Here is a 14,832-nt window from a genome sequence, read left to right as displayed (position 1 = left end):
GACAAATTTAGATTAAGGAACTTGATTAATAGAGTCATTGAAAAGAAAACGCCAGATACAAATCTGTACACGCCTAGACTGTACATGTTTCGGTTCGGGCGAATGAACCTTTCCACAGCCTTTAGTATAGATTTGACTGGGATAGATAACTCAATTTTGGACCCTTTATGCTAACTCCTTATGGAGAAAACATCTAGGAATTTTCCTCTTACAAATTGAATCATCTTTACTCCCACTGTACATCATCTTTTCATATAACTACAAGTCCCTTAATGTTATTTTTATTTCGTTTTCGGTACCCAAACGTTTTTTTTTTTCTTTGCGTGTGGCGCCTAAGATTTTTGCTTTATTTTTGTTTTTTTTTCGAGAAGGATCGTAAATGGTAGTTAAAAATATCAAAGATGTTAGAAATATTTCGTTTATTAATTTAATGAATTTCGTTTATTTATTGAATTCAATTTTCGCACGAAAAAGCTAATTGTTCATAGTTTAAATTTTTTCTGTTCACTTTCTTCCAAGCGAATCAACTTCTGCATCTGTTTTCGCGATAAGTTCAGATCACGAGCAAGTTTTCTCCTACTGCGACGTGGATTTTGATCAAATCTGGCCTTCGCATTTCGAATGACGCGATACAACACTGTCAGTACAACGGTAACGAGCAATCGTATAAGTAACAAAAAATTTATTCATATTAAAATGCTGGGGGCATAGAATGCAATCCAAATGCTTTTTTAAGCAATAACATGAACTGTCACTGAAATAAATCGGTTAGCTGTATAACGAGCGATTTACAAATCTTAAGTTGGTTGCAATACATATCAGCCACCCAAAAAATCCTTATAAGACACTAATAGAAAAAAGTACGCTCCGTTTAAAAAAAATCATTGATACGATTAATTTTTGTGATTGATTTTTATTTCAATTAAGCAATTTGTCGAACCAGTTAAATTTTTAATTGAATATTTTTATACCCTCCACCATAGGATGGGGGGTATATTAACTTTGTCATTCCGTTTGTAACACATCGAAATATTGCTCTAAGACCCCATAAAGTATATATATTCTGGGTCGTGGTGAAATTCTGAGTCGATCTGAGCATGTCCGTCCGTCCGTCTGTTGAAATCACGCTAACTTCCGAACGAAACAAGCTATCGACTTGAAACTTGGCACAAGTAGTTGTTATTGATGTAGGTCGGATGGTATTGCAAATGAGCCATATCGGTCCACTATTACGTATAGCCCCCATATAAACGGACCCCAAAATTTGGCTTGCGAGGCCTCTAAGAGAAGCAAATTTCATCCGATCCGGCTGAAATTTGGTACATGGTATTAGCATATGGTCTCTAACAACCATGCAAAAATTGGTCCACATCGGTCCATAATTATATATAGCCCCCATATAAACCGATCCACCGATTTGGCTTGCAGAGCCTCTAAGAGAAACAATTTTCATCCGATCCGGCTGAAATTTGGTACGTGGTGTTAGTATATGGTCTCTAACAACCATGCAAAAATTGGTCCATATCGGTCCATAATTATATATAGCCCCCATATAAACCGATCCCCCGATTTGGCTTGCGGAGCCTCTAAGAGAAGCAAATTTCATCCGATCCGGCTGAAATTTGGTACATGGTGTTAGTATATGGTCTCTAACAACCATGCAAAAATTGGTTCACATCGGTCCAGAATTATATATAGCCCCCATATAAACCGATCCCCCGATTTGGCTTGCGGAGCCTCTAAGAAAAGCAAATTTCATCCGATCCGGCTGAAATTTAGTATATGGTGTTAGTATATGGTCTCTAATAACCATGCAAAAATTGGTCCACATCGGTGCATAACTATATATAGCCCCCATATAAACCGACCACCAGATTTGACTTCCGGAGCCCCCTTGGAAGAGTAAAATTCATCCGATTCGAAATTTGGTATGCGATGTTAGTATATGGTATCCTATCCAACAACCATACAGGAATTGGTTCATATCAATCCATAATTATATATAACACCCATATAACCCGATCCGCAGATTTGGCCTCCGGTGCCTTTTGGAGAAGCAAAATTCATCCGATCTGGTTGAAATTTGGTACGTGGTGGTAGTATACGATATTTAACAACAGTGCCAAAAGTGGTCCATATCAGTCCATAATCATATATAGCCCCCATATAAACCGATCCCGAGATTTGGTTTTGTGGCCTCTTGGTACGTTTAGAAGAAGTTTCTACGCAATCCATGGTGGAGGGTACATAAGCTTCGGCCTGGCCGAACTTACGGCCGTATATAAAGGGTGATTTGTTAAGAGCTTGATAACTTAAAAAAAAAAAAAAACGCATAAAATTTGCAAAATCTCATCGGTTCTTTATTTGAAACGTTAGATTGGTCCATGACATTTACTTTTTGAAGATAATTTCATTTAAATGTTGACCGCGGCTGCGTCTTAGGTGGTCCATTCGGAAAGTCCAATTTTGGGCAACTTTTTCGAGCATTTCGGCCGGAATAGCCCGAATTTCTTCGGAAATGTTGTCTTCCAAAGCTGGAATAGTTGCTGGCTTATTTCTGTAGACTTTAGACTTGACGTAGCCCCACAAAAAATAGTCTAAAGGCGTCAAATCGCATGATCTTGGTGGCCAACTTACCGGTCCATTTCTTGAGATGAATTGTTATCCGAAGTTTTCCCTCAAAATGGCCATAGAATCGCGAGCTGTGTGGCATGTAGCGCCATCTTGTTGAAACCACATGTCAACCAAGTTCAGTTCTTCCATTTTTGGCAACAAAAAGTTTGTTAGCATCGAACGATAGCGATCGCCATTCACCGTAACGTTGCGTCCAACAGCATCTTTGAAAAAATACGGTCCAATGATTCCACCAGCGTACAAACCACACCAAACAGTGCATTTTTCGGGATGCATGGGCAGTTCTTGAACGGCTTCTGGTTGCTCTTCACTCCAAATGCGGCAATTTTGCTTATTTACGTAGCCATTCAACCAGAAATGAGCCTCATCGCTGAACAAAATTTGTCGATAAAAAAGCGGATTTTCTGCCAACTTTTCTAGGGCCCATTCACTGAAAATTCGACGTTGTGGCAGATCGTAAGTCTATTCATGATGAAATGTCAAAGCATACTGAGCATCTTTCTCTTTGACACCCTGTCTGAAATCCCACGTGATCTGTCAAATACTAATGCATGAAAATCCTAACCTCAAAAGAATCACCCTTTACTTGTTATTTTATTCAATTAAAATTTTAATTGGAAAAAATGTGGTGATATTTTTTCTGTGAAGATGGCCAAGGGAAACAAATATTTTCAAAAACGGTCACCAAATAAATTTCCATTACTCATCAGCATTTTCTACTTGCAGCGAAACTATCAATCAATTATTAGAATAAATTTGGTGAATGCAACAAACCCGATATAAAATACACACAAACCTCCCGAAATTCTAAGTTGTTTTGTTTACTTTTGTAACTCTCTATCCCATGAACTAGAAAATATTTGCTACACTTTTCACACGAAGAAAATTCTGCTTTTCTAAGAAGCCATATTAAAATTTTATCAGACAAAAATTTACATAAACTTCCCGTAAAAGAAAGAAAAATATGTCAAATCATTATAAAATCTTGATTTAATGAATTTTCATTGTGTAACATCAAAATATCACAACACAAATCCTTTAAAAAGAAAATGCAATAAAAATTTCAAGAAAAACCACGACATGGTTTACTCTAATGTTAATTTTCAATGGTTTGGCTTTGATGCTGAAGTGCCTACCCATAGATGATTTCCATTGAGTGAGTTGAAGGGATAACAAATAGTTCATCAAGCGCAGATGCTACACTGTGAATACAACAAACAAAAATGAACAAACAGCAAAATTATGAAGGATACATGACATGCAAGTGTCATGTTTTCACTGAAGCATTCTATTGTTCCTTAAAAAATGTCTGTTGTTGTTTGTATGTCTTTTGGTTTGCTTGTTGTTTTCCTTTCTGAGGATACTGATTTGCATTTTTAATCTCATAAGGATACAGATGATCATGCCGATCATGTCACACAAATTAAATGAATTATAACACAATCTCAACATGACTTGTAAGATTATGAAATGAAGGACCTTTCTCTGGGTATGTTATGTTTCAGTTAATTTTTTTGTAAATCGTATTTATTCGAAGGATGTATGATTGAATTTACATTTGAAACATTTAAAAGATTTGTAATATAGTCGTTACATGACCCATTTTAACAACGTGGATATATCATTACTAACGCATTGCCATCATGTATGAGAGTAAACACAAGCATAGGACCGTTATCTGTAGACGAATCTTTGCTTACGCACTCTCAAAACTAATCGCTTCTCTAACATCGAACACCATCGAATTCAAGCATATACATATTCTCAAAATTTTTCAAAAAAGGCTATTATTTGTATCGTGCAAACATGATGTATATCGCCCGAAATATATATATTTTTGAGAGTATAAGTCCTAATTACCAGTTCGTACATATTAGAATACTAGTAAAATGCCCTAAAAATTCCTGTATTTGACTACAAATATAGATGTATGTTTGTAATTTATTTGAATACTACACTCCAAACATTTACGGGGTGGCTGATATGTATTGTAACAACCTTCAGGTTGTTATTATTTTTAAACCGCTCGTCTGACAAATTTATTCCGCTGACAGTTCATTTTATTGTTTACAAGCTTACAAAAGCGTGATAAAATTTAAGTGTGATTGCTTTATATTTTAAAAACCACAGTGATAGTTTCGCTGCCAGTCGAAACTTAAAGGTCGTATGTCTTTCAACTAAGGAAAATGTTCCTTAAAAAAAATAGCACATTTTTGCTTGAAAAAATCGTCTTTAAATTTACTGATATAATGGATTTTTAAATTTAAGATAAAAATGCTTCAAATATAGCCTAAGACTTATTTAGAGGATTTTGCATCTTTGGTTTAAAGTTTTTTTTTTTTGGGAATTTAGAAAACATTTTACTTTGAAGTCTGTTATAATAATTTGTTTTTCAATTTTCCAAGTAGTTTTAGAGATATCGTTCAGTACAATCGGTGCACAACTTTTAATTTTGTTCACGATTTACTGAATTGATATAAATCGCGATTTATATCAAATACAAAATAACATTTTCTAATACAAAAATAACATTTCTAATATGCAAGTGATTGTACACTGTTAGAAAAATATGTTTTTCATATGTTCCGATATAAATAAAATGTGTTTCGGGCACAATTTTTAAACACAATATATTTAAGTGGAAACATGTAATGTTCCTAAACTAACACAAAATGTTTGGGACACATATGTTAATATGTTAGAATATATTATGTTTGGGACATGAATGTTTCATAGAAATAATATGTGTGAATGTAAACATATATAAATTTACAAATTTCGAGTAAACATATATATGTTGTGATACTTTATTCAGAGAGCGACAGAGAGAGAGAGAGAGAGAGAGAGTTAGTATAGAGAAATAAATAGAGATGGAAACCGGGAGGGTTGAATAAAAAGATATCAACATAACACAGCGAGAGAATGAAATGAGAGCAATTTCTGTGAAACCGCTTGTATGTTGTTTCGGAAAACTGTTTCATGATAAGGCCAAAAATTTTATATGCTTAAGACTAATTACTATTTAATTTGAATATTAGAATGAGTATTCGAAATAAAGAGAATAGACATTCGGAACCAAGAGAATAGACATTTGAAAAAAAAACAGCATATTTGTATTACTGAAAAAGATGCGAAGAACTCAAAAATTTCGTGGAAGTGAAAATTATGTGAGGGAATGAGCACAATCTTCTTTGGGGAATTCTTCCAAGCATATACTATTTTTGGACTCAAAATGCCTCCAAACATATAATATGCTAACATAAAACAAACATATTAATGTTTCTGCAGTATCCAATAATATATGTGTTTCCTGCAAAATATGTTTGGAACATATGTTAGAGAAGCGATTTTTTTTGAGGGTGTATGTAATAAGTTAGTTTTTTATGGTTTTATTGATGAAGAACTGAATAACTTGTTATTATTGGAATTGGAATAACTTGTTATTCCAATATATATAGCGGAAGTCCCTTAATTTTGAACATAACGGTATAGCTCGAAAAGTCGAGCTGATGGAAATTGATTCAGCGACCTCAAATTACTAAAAATGTGGTATAAATTTTAAATCAACACAAAAAAGTTCAATTTTGTTCCCCTGTGTTATAGTACTGATTCCGAGCCATAGAAGCGAATAATTGAACTAAGAACAAATCTAAGACACAATTCTCTTTTAAATTTAACTTTTGCGTACTTGTTTCTAGGAAACAAAATTTAATTTATTAGAATTTTCAGCTTTTTCCTTCATGTATATCAGAGTTCTTTAAAATCATGTTAACGAAAACTTCAATTTCCATATTCAGACTCCACTACAAGTAGAAATTATACTTTGTTTCAAGTCAAAAAGTCTTTAAAATAAATTGTTGAAAAAATCTCATACTTTTAAATGCTTTTTTGCTTTGTAGTCAAGGTGCAAAAAGACGATGTCATTAATTTGGAAGAATTTTTCAGAATTATTAAAGCCAAGTTTTCTTTTGTCAAACAATATTTTCTTTCATTTTTGAATACCCAATTTTAAGTCGAATCACTTAACTACAAGGGCAAAACATCTTTATTGAAAAGTTTATCGACATTTGGACAAGGAAAAAACTTTATTTCAGAAAAATGCGTCTTCTAATCTTTGGCCTTGCGATAATATCCACCAAGATGAAAATATTAGAAAATTTAGCTTAATTTGGAAAAATTTTAGCTAAACTGTATTACAAACGCTGATCTCACGCCGATGTCGTAAAATTAAATAAATATTTTTCGTTTTGTTTTGTTATTGTTGGTTTTGTTCTTTAAGCATTGTTGTTGCGTCCATCCAACCATCTTGCAGTCTACACAGATAAAAATAAGTTTGAGAACCAATAACTTTTGTTGGAAAATCACTAACAAAATTTATTAATTTTCCTGCAACAAACTAATTTGTACTTTTTATAACCATTATTACAAAAAAGTTGTTAGCAATCGTTACCATTAGAAGGCAACAAATAATATGTGTTCTCAATAATATAATTTGTAAGTAATTTGTTGAGCATCCAACAGTACAAAATATTTGTTGTTGAACGTTAGGTTTAATCCTTAACAAATTTGAACGAAAAAATTTGTATGTGGTTTGTTGGAGTCTATCAATGACTGTAACAAATTTATTGGTGTGACAAAAAATTAAATTGAAATTGACAGAATTATTGCACCAAACTTGCCGGAACAATTTTGGAGATATTTTGTTAAGTACACACAGAGAAGGAATATGATCAAAATGCTATTTTTGGACGGGGAACATGTAACATTTTCGTGTCGAAAATCCTGTACTCAGTTTTGTAAATGTATGGCGATTTTAAATTTGAGTAGTCCAGGGTCTAGCAAGCATTTTGACATCTTTTTGCCCAGTGATATATATTTTAGTTAATTAGAATTGTAATAATTTTAATCCCGATATTAATATGGTTTTATTAATTATCTCATACAAGAAACACAATTAAGAAACTACCAAATTGTAAAATATATAAATTTTTCACAGACATTTATAAATGCTTTTCTGTATTCTCTGATGAATGAGCTCTTTGCTTGCTATCATACACGTGCATGTGCTCATACTCATTTTGTTCTAACGGTATTCTCTGCATACTTCTTTTAGCTTTCGTACATGTTCTCAGCGATGTGCGCGTAACCAGTCTTGTATTTTTGTTTTTATATCGATAGCAGTCAACTATTTTCGCAACAAAACAATTTGTTGAAAATTCAGAATATCTCTATTATTTCTTCTGTCAAGCATCTACAAACACATTTCAACAACAAATGCCTCATATTCAATAGACAAATTTGTTGAGCATCAGCAGATTTTACATACAAATAAAGTTGTTAATATTTATTTGCCCAAATAAATTTGACAAACATTATTTTCCTCTGTTGGTTAAGCTACACTTGTAGTTTAGTTTAGTTTAGGCTTTAAGCTGAAATAAAAAAAAACAACAACAATGCATAAATATTTTTCGATAAATTCAAGAAATTTAGTAGACATAATTAGCTTTTTTACATGATAAAGAAAATTTTGTAGTTTGAAGGAAAATTTGGAGTTGAAAATTACAAGAATGTCTTTAGCGCCATACGAAGTTCAAGATGGGAAATTTCAAGAAATTTTTATCTGGTTTGTGGGATTCACGAATTTAGTAAACCTTTATGCTTCATTTATGTATAATTTAGTTAATATAACTTAGGTGCGCAAAAAAATATTAAAGTCGTGGAAACTTCCTCAAAACTTAATTATTCCATTAACTAAAGTGGAGTCAAATTGGCTTTGGTGCCATAGAGGGTTCACTTTTTTTGAGTGTATGTTTAAAGCTAGATAGGTCCCTAAAAATGTCTATTTGAAAGAAGCCGCATCTTTAGCTCTTTAAGGGAAGGTCTTTGGAACCAAGTAAACTTTTATTTTAGTGTATATGAAATTTTTTTCTGCACACAAAAAAAATTTTTTTCTGATTCAATCACGAAATTAATTGATCCAATTAACTTTTAATTGAAATGTCTTCAATCACAGAAATGATAATATCAATTAAAAAATTAATTGAAGGTCAATTAAAAAGTTAATTGATCCAATTAAAAAATTAATTGATACTATTATTTTTGTGATTGATTTTTGTTTCAATTAAAAAATTTGTTGAATCAATTAAATTTTTAATTGAATATTTTTTAAAACTCAATTAAAATTTTAATTGGAAAAATTTTCATGAATTTTTTTTGTGTGTGCTTACGTATCCAATTAATATCCCCTTTATTGATTTTGGATCTCATTTCCTTCGTTTCTCTTTTGGAATATGATTATAGCAATTGCTTTCAAATACGCTAAAAGCCGGAACTCTGCACGCAAAGAAATAAAACGTTTGGAAAACGTGTACCGAAAACGTTTTTCTTTTGTTAGAGTTTTTTGAATTTCTTCGAAAATGTTAAACTTTTATCACCAAAAAAATTCGTTTGTTACAAAATTTTTATTTTTTCTATAAAACAAAAATATTTTTGAACCTTCAACACAATCCATTTTCATAGTAAAAATATAATATAGTAGTATGTAATGTTGAACATCTTTTCGGAATCTTCCGAACATATCTATAATATATGTAAAAAAACCTTTTGGCTTTCGGTCGAGAAAGAATCGAGCCCACGCCCCTTGGTATGCAAGGCGGACGTACTAACCATTACTCCACGGTGCCCAACTAAATGTATGTTTCCGTTAAATAAAATTTGTTTAATCGGCTCGTGTGCGCCGAAAACTATGCTATATAAATATAACTTATAACGATATTTGTCTATTGATGACAATAACAGCTACTTAGCCCAGTTGATAGTGTGTTGGCTTACAAATTGCATGCTCCGTGGTTCGATTCTCCGTCCAGGCGAAAGGTAAAATTATAAAAATATATAAAATCGAATAATTTCTTCTACATTGTTTGTATTACAGAAAAAGGTGCTAAGAACTAAAAAACCACGAGGTTTTTCTGGTTCTTAGCCAGAAAAGATTGTTTTTTTTTTTTTTTGAGTTAGTCTTTATTAAATTGTTTTTATATCCTGGAAAAGAATAAACGTTTATCACTAAAATTATATACTTTTCTTCAAAATAAACTTACCTTACAGCGAAAAGCAAATGAGAAACGATCTTTGTTTGTCTAAAATTTCATTTGGGAGGAAAGAATTATTTTTTTTGCGTGTAAAGTAAATTTAACATTAGTTTAGTCCACGTAAATTATTTAAGATTTTTAATTAATTAATTAAAGATTTTTTTTTTAAATTATTAAAGATTTTATTCTGATAAGCAAGGTGTTTAAAATCCAATGAGCAAGGCGGACGTACTAACCATTACTCCACGGTGCCCAACTAAATGTATGTTTCCGTTAAATAAAATTTGTTTAATCGGCTCGTGGGCGCCGAAAACTATGCTATATAAATATAACTTATAGCGAAGGTAAAATTATAAAAATATATAAAATCGAATAATTTCTTCTACATTGTTTGTATTACAGAAAAAGGTGCTAAGAACTAAAAAACCTCGTGGTTTTTTAGTTCTTAGCCAGAAAAGATTGTTTATTAGCCAGAAAAAATTGTTTTTTTTTTTTTTGAGTTAGTCTTTATGAAATTGTTTTTACATCCTGGAAAAGAATAAACGTTTATCACTAAAATTATATACTTTTCTTCAAAATAAACTTCCTTACAGCGAAAAGCAAATGAGAAACGATCTTTGTTTGTCTAAAATTTCGCTTGGGAGGAAAGAATTATTTTTTTGCGTGTAACGTAAATTTAACATTATTTTAGTCCACGTAAATTATTTAAGATTTTTAATTAATTAATTAAAGATTTTTTTTAAATTATTAAAGATTTTATTCTGATAAGCAAGGTGTTTCAAATCCAAGGAGCTTCAGGCCGCTCAACTCATCGCCTATTATGTGGTTATATAACTTTTCATATATACTTATGTATTCAATTTGTTGTACAATAGAACTATGTGAATCATAATAATAAACTAGAATACACACAAAAAAATATCAATTAATTTGATTGTCAATACAATTAAAATTATGTTTAAATTTGAGCTTACAACGTAATTTGTAAATACAATTACGATTTTAGTCACTTTAGCAACCAATTTTTCTTATATCAACAAACATTTTGTTATATCAACAAAAATTTTGTTGAACTTAAAAATTTTCTGTAACAACAATTTATTGTTAGCTCAAAAATTATAATATTATTTTCTGTTTATGAATTAGCTTCAGCTGTGCAAAAGCAAACTTATTGAAATATTTTTCTCCAAAGTCGTACCTAAGGCCACATCTCAAAAATGCAAACGAATGTTCTGCTACACACTGTCCATACTTACTAGTTTTCTTGTAAATTTATGTTGTAAAACCGTTGTACAAAAACTTCATCTTTAAATAGCCCCTAGTCGGCAATTGACACTGTTTCTCTAGGCATCCTCTTGATCTATATTCACACACTACATACGAGTATACAAAATAATGGAGAACGATACCAAACCAACCCATCATTTAATCAAACAAAAATTAGTTTCTATTCACAGTATAAAGCGTAGGAGCGGACATACTCACATGTACCGTCAAGACACATTTCGTTATTATGTTGTGCAGGACACCTTTGTATGCAGATAAAAGGATGTTATTTCCTATACAGTCGACGATAGAACATGAGTTTACCCACTAAATAATTGAAAGTATGTTATCCCAGCTAACGAGGTCATTTGGTTATGATTTGAAAAAAAAACTCGATTTAGGTAGGTAGCTAGGTCATCCTTGCGTCGTGATAGTGGTCAAGAAATTCTTTAAATAGAGTGTTAATGTAAAGACGTCGTGTATACCAAGGAAAGTGAAAATGATGTAGTGAATTATTAAGGAGGGTGAAATGAAAAGGAATTTCTCATTAACTACCCAATAGAAATAGGCGACACAAAGATCTCTTAGAGAATAAGGACCTCAACGTTTTCTTTTATACGATCAACTGTTAAAAGAAAAACCTCAATTAATCGAGGACGTGACTTAGTATTATGTAGAAAATATTTCAAAGTGATATAAAGATGTGTATGCAAAATAATAAAAGAAACTTCTTAAGCAACTAGGGAAATAAATCAATTGTATGGCTTTAGTTAAAATGTATAAATGGGAGCCGTGTGAACTGTAAGAATTATATTCTACTCATTGAACATAATACTGAAATAAGAAGGTATATAATCGAGCAACGCATATTCAAATCAAAATTCGTGTACATCATGATGTTGTTGTTTTTTGTCAATTTAATCGCGTACAATGAGAAAAATAGCACAGTGCTTTGAAAACGGCAAAACATTATGTCTTCAGTGTTTTATTGTAATATTTGGATGTAATATGCTAGCTATTTTCTAAAAGAAAAAGAAAATTTTGCTATATTTGAACAAACTATTTTAAACAAGTTTGAATTTTAAGCTTTTTAGTCGAAAACATGATATAATTATATGGATAATGTCAAATATTGTGTGGTCCGATTTTAGTCAAATTAAATATACGAAATGATGTGTTTTTTTTTTTTTTAATTAAAACCAAAAACAAAATTTGACCAAATTATAAAGAGCTTAAAACAATTATCTTCTTTGTTTTTTTTGGGCCGATTTAGTGTACATTATTGAATATAAAAATAAAATTCTGCTGTAATTTTTTAAAACATCTTTACTTCTCGCAAAAAAACAGTTACAATAATAAAGCGAAATTGGATGGTATAGTTTTGATATTACATAGAAAATCATATTCCATTTTTTCAATTAAAATTTTAATTGAATTTTAAACTTATGAATTAGAAAATTAATTTGTTCAACAATTTTTTTAATTGAAACAAAAATCAATTAATTTAAATTTAATTGGAATAATTTATTTTTTAATTAACTTTGGTGATTGATACTGTCATTTCTGTGATTGAAGACATTTTAATTGGATCAATTAATATCGTGATTTAAGACAAAAAAAATATTTGTTTGTGTGTACTCAAGAAAAGTGTACCCAGTAGGAAGGAAAATGGTGGTCAATTTTAGAAAACTTTAACTAAACTGCATTACAAACTCGTCTATATCACAAAACTAAGTAAATATTTTTCGACAAATTCAAGAAAATTTATTGGACGTAATTACTCTTGTTGTTTTTTTTTTTTATTTCAGCTTAAAACCATGCATTGACTAACCTACAAGTGTAGCTTAACCAACAGTAGTTTAGTCAATGCATGGTTTTAAGCTGAAATAAAAAAAACAACAACAATGCTTAAAGAACAAAACCAACAATAACAAAACAAAACGAATGAAAAAAAGAGGAAGCACGCTCAAAATAAACCCAGCCAACTGCACTCAAATCGATGATTTGACAGTGACATAGAAAAATAGATATGCTTATTTCGGCATAAGCCGGCTATCATGCAAAAACTTTTTTCGGAAGGTTCAAGTGTGGTTCATTATTGGGTTTAATGAACTGCCTGAATTTATTCTGATAACACTAGCCAACAGTCGTTTTGTGAATTGGTTCTAGCATAAGTTTTCTCATTGATTTTGACCTACTAAACACGACAATGAGCTTTAAAAAATTTTCTGTCGATTGGTTTTCGAGATACAAATTTTTGAACTTTTTTTTAATTTTTGGAGGTAAACTTACAATTTTGAGCATATATATCGTCTTCTTTGACCTATATGATCCTACTACTACTCAAATTAAAGAAAATTATAAGTCCGCTATTTGTTGTAAGATTTTGTTAAGTAAGGGCTTATTTTCTTTGTAAAAATTTCAGCTATATGTTTTTTCTGCCACATTTTTACTAAAAAACGCCGTTTTTAACCTTTTTAAGCCGCCAACATCCAAACTACTTACCCGATTTGAAAATTTTCTGAGAATGAGTTGTAGACGGCTCAATTTTCTTTAATTTGAGTAGCACTAGGATCAAATAGGTCAAAGAAGACGAAAGATATGCTCAAAATTGTAAGTGTACCTCCAAAAATTAAAAAAAAAAGTTCAAAAATTTGTATCTCGAAAACCAATCGATAGAAAATTTTTTAAAACTCATTTTCGTGTTTAGTAGGTCAAAATCAATGGGAAAAAGTATGCTAGAAACAAACAACAGAGAAAATTTTGTTATTTGTGACCTAGTGTAATTGGTTGATAGTTTTGCTGCAAGTAGAGGATGCTGATGAGGAATGTGGTAATTCCATCCAACCCACTTGCAGTCCATAGGGCTTTGCCCAAATAAATTTGACAAACATTATTTTCCTCTGTTGGTTAAGCTACACTTGTAGTTTAGTCAAAGCATGGTTTTAAGCTGAAATAAAACAAGTATATACAGCACTAAGTTCGGCCGGGCCGAACTTTAAATACCCACCACCACGAACCAAATATTACGGTTTCCTTTGAAATTTCAGGAGGGCTTGAGGACTTGAGGACACTTCCCGAAGATGAATTTAAAGATTTCACCTATGACGACTATATCAGATTCTGGATTTATAAGAACCATTTTTGTTTGAGTTTTAGAGGAATCATTAACATCTCTTGTAAGTGTGCAAGAAAATTATAAAATAACGTCTTAATTTGAAATCTTAAATCTGTGGAAGTAAAATCTGAAAATTGTACATTGAGTTTCAAGCAATTTTCATGATCAGTGTGCCTTCTACACCGTCAAGAAGTGAAGTCGGTCTATATGGAGGCATTATCAAATGGACCGATAAAAACTTAATCCGATACACGTTTTTGTGAGCCTAAAATATCAGAATATTTACAAATTCAGGCAAATCAGATAAAAACTACGGTTTCTAGAAACCCAAGGAGATAAATCGGGAGATCGTACTTATGGGGGCTATACTAAAATATGGACCGGTACTCACCGTTTTCGGCACACCTCTTTATGTCCCGAAAATACCTCTAGATTTCCAATTTCAGGCAAATAGGATAAAAACTTCGGATTCTAGAAGCCCAAGAAGTAAAATCGGGAAATCGGTCTATATGGGGGCTATACCAAAATATAGACCGATACTCACCATTTTCGGCACACCTCTTTATGGTCCTAAAATACCTCTAGATATCTAATTTCAGACAAATTGGATAGAAACTACGGTTTCTATAAGCCCAAGACCCAAAATCGGGAGGTCGTTTTATATGGGGGCTATACCAAAACATGGACCGATACTCACAATTTTTAGCACACGTATTTGCGGTCCTA

The sequence above is a fragment of the Haematobia irritans genome, chromosome 2 (assembly GCF_050003625.1).
Source record: "Haematobia irritans isolate KBUSLIRL chromosome 2, ASM5000362v1, whole genome shotgun sequence".
In the NCBI taxonomy this organism is placed as follows: domain Eukaryota; kingdom Metazoa; phylum Arthropoda; class Insecta; order Diptera; family Muscidae; genus Haematobia; species Haematobia irritans.
The sequence above is the reverse complement of the archived record's forward strand: the minus strand, read 5'-3'. Positions refer to the sequence as shown.